Here is an 11,999-nt window from a genome sequence, read left to right as displayed (position 1 = left end):
ACAGGTTGTAGGCAGGAGCACAGGACAGAACAGGTTGGAGGCAGGAGCACAGGACAGAACAGGTTGGAGGCAGGAGCACAGTACAGAACAGGTTGGAGGCAGGAGCACAGGACAGAACAGGTTGGAGGCAGGAGCACAGGACAGAACAGGTTGGAGGCAGGAGCACAGGACAGAACAGGTTGGAGGCAGGAGCACAGGACAGAACAGGTTGGAGGCAGGAGCACAGGACAGAACAGGTTGGAGGCAGGAGCACAGTACAGAACAGGTTGGAGGCAGGAGCACAGGACAGAACAGGAGGCAGGAACAGGACAGAACAGGTGGAGGCAGGAGCACAGGACAGAACAGGTTGGAGGCAGGAGCACAGGACAGAACAGGTTGGAGGCAGGAGCACAGTACAGAACAGGTTGGAGGCAGGAGCACAGGACAGAACAGGTTGGAGGCAGGAGCACAGGACAGAACAGGTTGGAGGCAGGAGCACAGGAACAGGTTGGAGGCAGGAGCACAGGACAGAACAGGTTGGAGGCAGGAGCACAGGACAGAACAGGTTGGAGGCAGGAGCACAGGACAGAACAGGTTGGAGGCAGGAGCACAGGACAGAACAGGTTGGAGGCAGGAGCACAGGACAGAACAGGTTGGAGGCAGGAGCACAGGACAGAACAGGTTGGAGGCAGGAGCACAGGACAGAACAGGTTGGAGGCAGGAGCACAGGACAGAACAGGTTGGAGGCAGGAGCACAGTACAGAACAGGTTGGAGGCAGGAGCACAGGACAGAACAGGTTGGAGGCAGGAGCACAGTACAGAACAGGTTGGAGGCAGGAGCACAGGACAGAACAGGTTGGAGGCAGGAGCACAGGACAGAACAGGTTGGAGGCAGGAGCACAGGACAGAACAGGTTGGAGGCAGGAGCACAGGACAGAACAGGTTGGAGGCAGGAGCACAGGACAGAACAGGTTGGAGGCAGGAGCACAGTACAGAACAGGTTGGAGGCAGGAGCACAGGACAGAACAGGTTGGAGGCAGGAGCACAGTACAGAACAGGTTGGAGGCAGGAGCACAGGACAGAACAGGTTGGAGGCAGGAGCACAGGACAGAACAGGTTGGAGGCAGGAGCACAGGACAGAACAGGTTGGAGGCAGGAGCACAGGACAGAACAGGTTGGAGGCAGGAGCACAGGACAGAACAGGTTGGAGGCAGGAGCACAGGACAGAACAGGTTGGAGGCAGGAGCACAGGACAGAACAGGTTGGAGGCAGGAGCACAGGACAGAACAGGTTGGAGGCAGGAGCACAGGACAGAACAGGTTGGAGGCAGGAGCACAGGACAGAACAGGTTGGAGGCAGGAGCACAGGACAGAACAGGTTGGAGGCAGGAGCACAGGACAGAACCGGTTGGAGGCAGGAGCACAGGACAGAACAGGTTGGAGGCAGGAGCACAGGACAGAACAGGTTGGAGGCAGGAGCACAGGACAGAACAGGTTGGAGGCAGGAGCACAGTACAGAACAGGTTGGAGGCAGGAGCACAGGACAGAACAGGTTGGAGGCAGGGCACAGGACAGAACAGGTTGGAGGCAGGAGCACAGGACAGAACAGGTTGGAGGCAGGGCACAGGACAGAACAGGTTGGAGGCAGGAGCACAGGACAGAACAGGTTGGAGGCAGGAGCACAGGACAGAACAGGTTGGAGGCAGGAGCACAGGACAGAACAGGTTGGAGGCAGGAGCACAGGACAGAACAGGTTGGAGGCAGGAGCACAGGACAGAACAGGTTGGAGGCAGGAGCACAGGACAGAACAGGTTGGAGGCAGGAGCACAGGACAGAACAGGTTGGAGGCAGGAGCACAGGACAGAACAGGTTGGAGGCAGGAGCACAGGACAGAACAGGTTGGAGGCAGGAGCACAGGACAGAACAGGTTGGAGCATAGAATAATCAGAGAAAACAGAGCACAAGGCAGAACAGGAGAAAACACACAGACTGCATTTCGCTCTTCTCCAAGGCAGTAAATCAACAGCTGCTTCAACAACCTCTATTATCAAACTCCAGTCAGTCATGTGTAGAAAGTCAGTCAGTCTATCTCTCTCCCACTCCCAGTCTCCTAGTCTCCCACTCCCAGTCTCCTAGTCTCCCAGTCTCCTCGTCTCCCAGTCTCCTAGTCTCCCACTCCCAGTCTCCCAGTCTCCCTCTCCCAGTCTCCTAGTCTCCCACTCCCATTCTCCTAGTCTCCCAGTCTCCCACTCCCAGTCTTCTAGTCTCCCAGTCTCCCACTCCCAGTCTCCTAGTCTCCCACTCCCAGTCTCCCAGTCTCCCACTCCCAGTCTCCCAGTCTCCCACTCCCAGTCTCCCAGTCCCCCACTCCCAGTCTCCTAGTCTCCCACTCCCAGTCTCCTAGTCTCTCAGTCTCCCACTCCCACTCCCAGTCTCCTTGTCTCCCTCTCCCAGTCTCCCACTCCCAGTCCTCTAGTCTCCCAGTCTCTCAGTCTCCTATTCTCCCAGTCTCCCAGTCTCCTAGTCTCATTGTCTCCCACTCCCAGCCTCCCTCTCCCACTCCCAGTCCTCTAGTCTCCCAGTCTCTCAGTCTCCTATTCTCCCACTCCCAGCCTCCCAGTCTTCCAGTCTCCCACTCTCAGTCTCCCAGTCTCCCACTCCCAGTCTCCCTCTCCCACTCCCAGTCCTCTAGTCTCCCAGTCTCCCAGTCTCTCAGTCTCCTATTCTCCCACTCCCAGCCTCCCAGTCTTCCAGTCTCCCACTCTCAGTCACCCAGTCTCCCACTCCCAGTCTCCCTCTCCCAGTCCTCTAGTCTCCCAGTCTCCCAGTCTCCCAGTCTCTCAGTCTCCTATTCTCCCAGTCTCCCAGCCTCCCAGTCTCCCACTCACAGTCTCCCCGTCTCCCCGTCTCCCAGTCTCCTATTCTCCCAGTCCTCTAGTCTCCAAGTCTCACAGTCTCCTAGTCTCCCATTCTCCCAGTATCCTAGTCTCCCACTCCCAGTCTCCTAGTCTCCTAGTCGCCTAGTCTCCCACTCCCAGTCCTCTAGTCTCCCAGTCTCCTAGTCTCGCAGTCTCCCAGTCTCCTAGTCCTCTAGTCTCCCAGTCTACCAGTCACCTAGTCTCCCAGTCCTCTAGTCTCCTAGTCTCCCAGTCTCGCGGTCTCACAGTCTACCAGTCTTCTAGTCCTCTAGTCTCCCAGTCTCCCAGTCTCCTAGTCTCCCAGTCTCGCAGTCTACCAGTCTCCTAGTCTCCCAGTCTCCTAGTCTCCCAGTCTCCCAGTCTACCAGTTTCCTAGTCTCCCAGTCTCCCAATCTCCCAGTCTCCTAGTCTCCTAGTCTCCCAGTGGGGTTGGTGGGTGGGGTTGCCATGGTGGGGTTGCCATGGTGAGTATGTCTTTGGGCAGGGAAGAAAGACAGGAATATGTTGTGACTTCCAAACCCCTTGTAAATAATTCCTCATCAGAGACAATTACGATGAGACACACAGACTGGATTAAAGTCCTCCATATCCCTGTCTGATTACCATGGGGCCAGAGTTTTACTGACACCAGCTGCACACTACACAGTTCTTTAAGGGCCTGAGCCGTGAACCAATAGGAGGTGTCAGTTAACCTGCTGAAGGAATGAAGAGTTGTCTAACCAACGCACAGCTGAATCCAATTTAAGTCTCTCACATGGACCATGACGTCAAGCATAGTACCCCTCGTACCAGGCACACATCTCTAATCACACACGCACGCACGCACACACACGCACACACACGCACACACACACACACACAACACACACAACACACAACACACACACACAACACACACACGCACACAACACGCACACGCACACACACACACACACACACACACACACACACACACACACACACACACACACACACACACACACACACACACACACACACACACACACACACACACACACACACACTCAGTCATTACAACTAAGTAACTTGAACATATTTAATGATTTGTCAGAACTTGGACCTTTTTCCCTCCTCTGGTTTCTTTTGAATCATCCTGGAGGTTTAATATGCAGCGTCTCTGCTGCTGCTGAGTGGAGAACTGATGGAGGGAGAGAGACTGATGGAGGTAGAGAGACTGATGGAGGTAGAGAGACTGATGGATGTGGAGAGACTTGTGGAGGGAGAGGGAGAGAGACTGATGGAGGGAGAAAGACTGATGAGGGTAGAGAGACTGATGGATGTAGAGGGAGAAAGACTGATGGAGGTAGAGGGATAAAGACTGATGGAAGTAGAGTGAGAAAGACTGATGGATGTAGAGGGAGAAAGACTGATGGAGGTAGAGGGATAAAGACTGATGGAGGTAGAGAGAGAAAGACAGATGGAGGTAGAGGGATAAAGACCTATGGAAGTAGAGGGATAAAGACTGATGGAGGTAGAGGGAGAAAGACTGATGGAGGTAGAGGGATAAAGAATGATGGAGGTAGAGAGACTGATGGAGGTAGAGGGAGAAAGACTGACGGAGGTAGAGAGACTGATGGAGGTAGAGAGACTGATGGAGGGAGAGAGACTGATGGAGGTAGAGAGACTGATGGAGGGAGAGGGAGAGAGACTGATGGAGGTGGAGAGACTGATTGAGGTAGAGGGAGAGAGACTGATGGAGGGAGAGAGACTGATTGAGGAGGAGGGAGAGAGACTGATGGAGGTAGAGGGATAAAGACTGATGGAGGGAGAGAGACTGATGGAGGTAGAGGGAGAAAGACTGATGGAGGTAGAGGGAGAAAGACTGACGGAGGTAGAGAGACTGATGGATGTAGAGAGACTGATGGAGGGAGAGAGACTGATGGAGGTAGAGAGACTGATGGAGGGAGAAAGACTGATGGAGGTAGAGAGATTGATGGATGTAGAGGGAGAAAGACTGATGGAGGTAGAGGGATAAAGACTGATGGAGGTAGAGGGAGAAAGACTGATGGAGGTAGAGGGATAAAGACTGATGGAGGTAGAGAGACTGATGGAGTTAGAGGGAGAAAGACTGATGGAGGTAGAGGGATAAAGACTGATGGAGGTAGAGGTAGAGAGACTGATGGAGGTAGAGGGATAAAGACTGATGGAGGTAGAGGGATAAAGACTGATGGAGGTAGAGGTAGAGAGACTGATGGAGGTAGAGGGATAAAGACTGATGGAGGTAGAGGTAGAGAGACTGATGGAGGTAGAGGTAGAGAGACTGGAGGTAGAGAGACTGATGGAGGTAGAGGGAGAAAGACTGATGGAGGGAGAGAGATTGATGGAGGTAGAGATACTGATGGAGGTAGAGGGAGAAAGACTGATGGAGGGAGAGGGAGAGAGACTGATGGATGTAGAGAGACTGATGAAGGTAGAGGGAGAAAGACTGATGGAGGGAGAGAGACTGATGAAGGTAGAGAGACTGATGGAGTTAGAGAGACTGATGGAGGTAGAGAGACTGATGGAGTTAGAGGGAGAAAGACTGATGGCGGTAGAGAGACTGATGGAGGTAGAGAGACTGATGGAGGTAGAGAGACTGATGGAGTTAGCGGGAGAAAGACTGATGGAGGTAGAGAGACTGATGGAGGTAGAGAGACTGATGGAGTTAGAGGGAGAGAGACTGATGGAGGTAGAGGTAGAGAGACTGATGGAGGTAGAGAGACTGATGGAGTTAGAGGGAGAGAGAATGATGGAGTTAGAGGTAGAGAGACTGATGGAGGAAGAGAGACTGATGGAGTTAGAGGTAGAGAGACTGATGGAGGTAGAGAGACTGATGGAGGTAGAGAGACTGATAGAGGAAGAGGGAGAAAGACTGATGGCGGGAGAGAGACTGATGGAGTTAGAGGGAGAAAGACTGATGGAGTTAGAGGTAGAGAGACTGATGGAGTTAGAGGGAGAAAGACTGATGGAGTTAGAGAGACTGATGGAGGTAGAGGTAGAGAGACTGATGGGAGGAAGAGAGACTGATGGAGGTAGAGGTAGAGAGACTGATGGAGGTAGAGAGACTGATGGAGGTAGAGAGACTGATGGAGGTAGACAGACTGATGGAGGTAGAGAGACTGATGGATGTGGAGAGACTGATGGAGGGAGAGGGAGAGAGACTGATGGAGGGAGAAAGACTGATGAGGGTAGAGAGACTGATGGATGTAGAGGGAGAAAGACTGATGGAGGTAGAGGGATAAAGACTGATGGAAGTAGAGTGAGAAAGACTGATGGAGGTAGAGGGAGAAAGACTGATGGAGGTAGAGGGATAAAGACTGATGGAGGTAGAGAGAGAAAGACAGATGGAGGTAGAGGGATAAAGACCTATGGAAGTAGAGGGAGAAAGACTGATGGAGGTAGAGGGATAAAGACTGATGGAGGTAGAGAGACTGATGGAGGTAGAGGGAGAAAGACTGATGGAGGTAGAGAGACTGATGGAGGTAGAGAGACTGATGGAGGGAGAGAGACTGATGGAGGTAGAGAGACTGATGGAGGTGGAGAGACTGATTGAGGTAGAGGGAGAGAGACTGATGGAGGGAGAGAGACTGATTGAGGAGGAGGGAGAGAGACTGATGGAGGTAGAGGGATAAAGACTGATGGAGGGAGAGAGACTGATGGAGGTAGAGGGAGAAAGACTGATGGAGGTAGAGGGAGAAAGACTGACGGAGGTAGAGAGACTGATGGATGTAGAGAGACTGATGGAGGGAGAGAGACTGATGGAGGTAGAGAGACTGATGGAGGGAGAAAGACTGATGGAGGTAGAGAGATTGATGGATGTAGAGGGAGAAAGACTGATGGAGGTAGAGGGATAAAGACTGATGGAGGTAGAGGGAGAAAGACAGATGGAGGTAGAGGGATAAAGACTGACGGAGGTAGAGAGACTGATGGATGTAGAGAGACTGATGGAGGGAGAGAGACTGATGGAGGTAGAGAGACTGATGGAGGGAGAAAGACTGATGGAGGTAGAGAGATTGATGGATGTAGAGGGAGAAAGACTGATGGAGGTAGAGGGATAAAGACTGATGGAGGTAGAGGGAGAAAGACTGATGGAGGTAGAGGGATAAAGACTGATGGAGGTAGAGAGACTGATGGAGTTAGAGGGAGAAAGACTGATGGAGGTAGAGGGATAAAGACTGATGGAGGTAGAGGTAGAGAGACTGATGGAGGTAGAGGGATAAAGACTGATGGAGGTAGAGGGATAAAGACTGATGGAGGTAGAGGTAGAGAGACTGATGGAGGTAGAGGGATAAAGACTGATGGAGGTAGAGGTAGAGAGACTGATGGAGGTAGAGGTAGAGAGACTGGAGGTAGAGAGACTGATGGAGGTAGAGGGAGAAAGACTGATGGAGGGAGAGAGATTGATGGAGGTAGAGATACTGATGGAGGTAGAGGGAGAAAGACTGATGGAGGGAGAGGGAGAGAGACTGATGGATGTAGAGAGACTGATGAAGGTAGAGGGAGAAAGACTGATGGAGGGAGAGAGACTGATGAAGGTAGAGAGACTGATGGAGTTAGAGAGACTGATGGAGGTAGAGAGACTGATGGAGTTAGAGGGAGAAAGACTGATGGAGGGAGAGGGAGAGAGACTGATGGATGTAGAGAGACTGATGAAGGTAGAGGGAGAAAGACTGATGGAGGGAGAGAGACTGATGAAGGTAGAGAGACTGATGGAGTTAGAGAGACTGATGGAGGTAGAGAGACTGATGGAGTTAGAGGGAGAAAGACTGATGGAGGTAGAGAGACTGATGGAGGTAGAGAGACTGATGGAGGTAGAGAGACTGATGGAGTTAGCGGGAGAAAGACTGATGGAGGTAGAGAGACTGATGGAGGTAGAGAGACTGATGGAGTTAGAGGGAGAGAGACTGATGGAGGTAGAGAGACTGATGGAGGTAGAGAGACTGATGGAGTTAGAGGGAGAGAGACTGATGGAGTTAGAGGTAGAGAGACTGATGGAGGAAGAGAGACTGATGGAGTTAGAGGTAGAGAGACTGATGGAGGTAGAGAGACTGATGGAGGTAGAGAGACTGATAGAGGAAGAGGGAGAAAGACTGATGGCGGGAGAGAGACTGATGGAGTTAGAGGGAGAAAGACTGATGGAGTTAGAGGTAGAGAGACTGATGGAGTTAGAGGGAGAAAGACTGATGGAGTTAGAGAGACTGATGGAGGTAGAGGTAGAGAGACTGATGGGAGGAAGAGAGACTGATGGAGGTAGAGGTAGAGAGACTGATGGAGGTAGAGAGACTGATGGAGGTAGAGAGACTGATGGAGGTAGACAGACTGATGGAGGTAGAGAGACTGATGGATGTGGAGAGACTGATGGAGGGAGAGGGAGAGAGACTGATGGAGGGAGAAAGACTGATGAGGGTAGAGAGACTGATGGATGTAGAGGGAGAAAGACTGATGGAGGTAGAGGGATAAAGACTGATGGAAGTAGAGTGAGAAAGACTGATGGAGGTAGAGGGAGAAAGACTGATGGAGGTAGAGGGATAAAGACTGATGGAGGTAGAGAGAGAAAGACAGATGGAGGTAGAGGGATAAAGACCTATGGAAGTAGAGGGAGAAAGACTGATGGAGGTAGAGGGATAAAGACTGATGGAGGTAGAGAGACTGATGGAGGTAGAGGGAGAAAGACTGATGGAGGTAGAGAGACTGATGGAGGTAGAGAGACTGATGGAGGGAGAGAGACTGATGGAGGTAGAGAGACTGATGGAGGGAGAGGGAGAGAGACTGATGGAGGTGGAGAGACTGATTGAGGTAGAGGGAGAGAGACTGATGGAGGGAGAGAGACTGATTGAGGAGGAGGGAGAGAGACTGATGGAGGTAGAGGGATAAAGACTGATGGAGGGAGAGAGACTGATGGAGGTAGAGGGAGAAAGACTGATGGAGGTAGAGGGAGAAAGACTGACGGAGGTAGAGAGACTGATGGATGTAGAGAGACTGATGGAGGGAGAGAGACTGATGGAGGTAGAGAGACTGATGGAGGGAGAAAGACTGATGGAGGTAGAGAGATTGATGGATGTAGAGGGAGAAAGACTGATGGAGGTAGAGGGATAAAGACTGATGGAGGTAGAGGGAGAAAGACTGATGGAGGTAGAGGGATAAAGACTGATGGAGGTAGAGAGACTGATGGAGTTAGAGGGAGAAAGACTGATGGAGGTAGAGGGATAAAGACTGATGGAGGTAGAGGTAGAGAGACTGATGGAGGTAGAGGGATAAAGACTGATGGAGGTAGAGGGATAAAGACTGATGGAGGTAGAGGTAGAGAGACTGATGGAGGTAGAGGGATAAAGACTGATGGAGGTAGAGGTAGAGAGACTGATGGAGGTAGAGGTAGAGAGACTGGAGGTAGAGAGACTGATGGAGGTAGAGGGAGAAAGACTGATGGAGGGAGAGAGATTGATGGAGGTAGAGATACTGATGGAGGTAGAGGGAGAAAGACTGATGGAGGGAGAGGGAGAGAGACTGATGGATGTAGAGAGACTGATGAAGGTAGAGGGAGAAAGACTGATGGAGGGAGAGAGACTGATGAAGGTAGAGAGACTGATGGAGTTAGAGAGACTGATGGAGGTAGAGAGACTGATGGAGTTAGAGGGAGAAAGACTGATGGCGGTAGAGAGACTGATGATGGAGGTAGAGAGACTGATGGAGGTAGAGAGACTGATGGAGTTAGCGGGAGAAAGACTGATGGAGGTAGAGAGACTGATGGAGGTAGAGAGACTGATGGAGTTAGAGGGAGAGAGACTGATGGAGGTAGAGGTAGAGAGACTGATGGAGGTAGAGAGACTGATGGAGTTAGAGGGAGAGAGACTGATGGAGTTAGAGGGAGAGAGACTGATGGAGTTAGAGGTAGAGAGACTGATGGAGGAAGAGAGACTGATGGAGTTAGAGGTAGAGAGACTGATGGAGGTAGAGAGACTGATGGAGGTAGAGAGACTGATAGAGGATGAGGGAGAAAGACTGATGGCGGGAGAGAGACTGATGGAGTTAGAGGGAGAAAGACTGATGGAGTTAGAGGTAGAGAGACTGATGGAGTTAGAGGGAGAAAGACTGATGGAGTTAGAGAGACTGATGGAGGTAGAGGTAGAGAGACTGATGGGAGGAAGAGAGACTGATGGAGTTAGAGGTAGAGAGACTGATGGCGGTAGAGAGACTGATGGAGGTAGAGAGACTGATGGAGGTAGACAGACTGATGGAGGTAGAGAGACTGATGGATGTGGAGAGACTGATGGAGGGAGAGGGAGAGAGACTGATGGAGGGAGAAAGACTGATGAGGGTAGAGAGACTGATGGATGTAGAGGGAGAAAGACTGATGGAGGTAGAGGGATAAAGACTGATGGAAGTAGAGTGAGAAAGACTGATGGAGGTAGAGGGAGAAAGACTGATGGAGGTAGAGGGATAAAGACTGATGGAGGTAGAGAGAGAAAGACAGATGGAGGTAGAGGGATAAAGACCTATGGAAGTAGAGGGATAAAGACTGATGGAGGTAGAGGGAGAAAGACTGATGGAGGTAGAGGGATAAGACTGATGGAGGTAGAGAGACTGATGGAGGTAGAGGGAGAAAGACTGACGGAGGTAGAGAGACTGATGGAGGTAGAGAGACTGATGGAGGGAGAGAGACTGATGGAGGTAGAGAGACTGATGGAGGGAGAGGGAGAGAGACTGATGGAGGTGGAGAGACTGATGGAGGTAGAGGGAGAGAGACTGATTGAGGAGGGAGAGAGACTGATGGAGGTAGAGGGATAAAGACTGATGGAGGGAGAGAGACTGATGGAGGTAGAGGGAGAAAGACTGATGGAGGTAGAGGGAGAAAGACTGACGGAGGTAGAGAGACTGATGGATGTAGAGAGACTGATGGAGGGAGAGGGAGAGAGACTGATGGAGGTAGAGAGACTGATGGAGGGAGAAAGACTGATGGAGGTAGAGGGAGAAAGACTGATGGAGGTAGAGGGAGAAAGACTGACGGAGGTAGAGAGACTGATGGATGTAGAGAGACTGATGGAGGGAGAGGGAGAGAGACTGATGGAGGTAGAGAGACTGATGGAGGGAGAAAGACTGATGGAGGTAGAGAGATTGATGGATGTAGAGGGAGAAAGACTGATGGAGGAGGGAAAGACTAGAGGGATAAAGACTGATGGAGGTAGAGGGAGAAAGACTGATGGAGGTAGAGGGATAAAGACTGATGGAGGTAGAGGGATAAAGACTGATGGAGGTAGAGGTAGAGAGACTGATGGAGGTAGAGGGATAAAGACTGATGGAGGTAGAGGGATAAAGACTGATGGAGGTAGAGGTAGAGAGACTGATGGAGGTAGAGGGATAAAGACTGATGGAGGTAGAGGGATAAAGACTGATGGAGGTAGAGGTAGAGACTGACTGATGGAGGTAGAGGGATAAAGAAAGAGAGGTAGAGAGAGACTGATGGAGGTAGAGGGATAAAGACTGATGGAGGTAGAGGTAAAGACTGAGGAGGTAGAGGTAGAGAGACTAGGCTGGAGGCAGGAGCACATGACAGAACAGGTTGGAGGCAGGAGCACAGGACAGAACAGGTTGGAGGCAGGAGCACAGGACAGAACAGGTTGGAGGCAGGAGCACAGGACAGAACAGGTTGGAGGCAGGAGCACAGTACAGAACAGGTTGGAGGCAGGAGCACAGGACAGAACAGGTTGGAGGCAGGAGCACAGGACAGAACAGGTTGGAGGCAGGAGCACATGACAGAACAGGTTGGAGGCAGGAGCACATGACAGAACAGGTTGGAGGCAGGAGCACAGGACAGAACAGGTTGGAGGCAGGAGCACAGGACAGAACAGGTTGGAGGCAGGAGCACAGGACAGAACAGGTTGGAGGCAGGAGCACAGTACAGAACAGGTTGGAGGCAGGAGCACAGTACAGAACAGGTTGGAGGCAGGAGCACAGTACAGAACAGGTTGGAGGCAGGAGCACATGACAGAACAGGTTGGAGGCAGGAGTACAGGACATAACAGGTTGGAGGCAGGAGCACAGGACAGAACAGGTTGGAGGCAGGAGCACAGGACAGAACAGGTTGGAGGCAGGAGCACATGACAGA

The 11,999-nt window shown here is 51.7% G+C and overlaps 1 long non-coding RNA gene across 1 annotated transcript; it reads left to right on the top strand.

Moving 5' to 3' along the window:
• Nucleotides 1-6,400: 6,400 nt before the first annotated feature.
• On the top strand, nucleotides 6,401-10,591 carry LOC127925163 (uncharacterized). The gene is made up of 3 exons (XR_008119900.1): nucleotides 6,401-6,432; nucleotides 8,579-8,632; nucleotides 10,529-10,591. It is a non-coding gene; the product is annotated as an uncharacterized LOC127925163 (long non-coding RNA).
• The last annotated feature ends 1,408 nt before the right edge of the window (nucleotides 10,592-11,999 follow it).

Source organism: Oncorhynchus keta, unplaced genomic scaffold (genome assembly GCF_023373465.1).
Source record: "Oncorhynchus keta strain PuntledgeMale-10-30-2019 unplaced genomic scaffold, Oket_V2 Un_contig_5207_pilon_pilon, whole genome shotgun sequence".
Classification (NCBI taxonomy): domain Eukaryota; kingdom Metazoa; phylum Chordata; class Actinopteri; order Salmoniformes; family Salmonidae; genus Oncorhynchus; species Oncorhynchus keta.
Note: the sequence above shows the minus strand (reverse complement) of the source record. Positions and strands in the feature narration are given on the sequence as shown.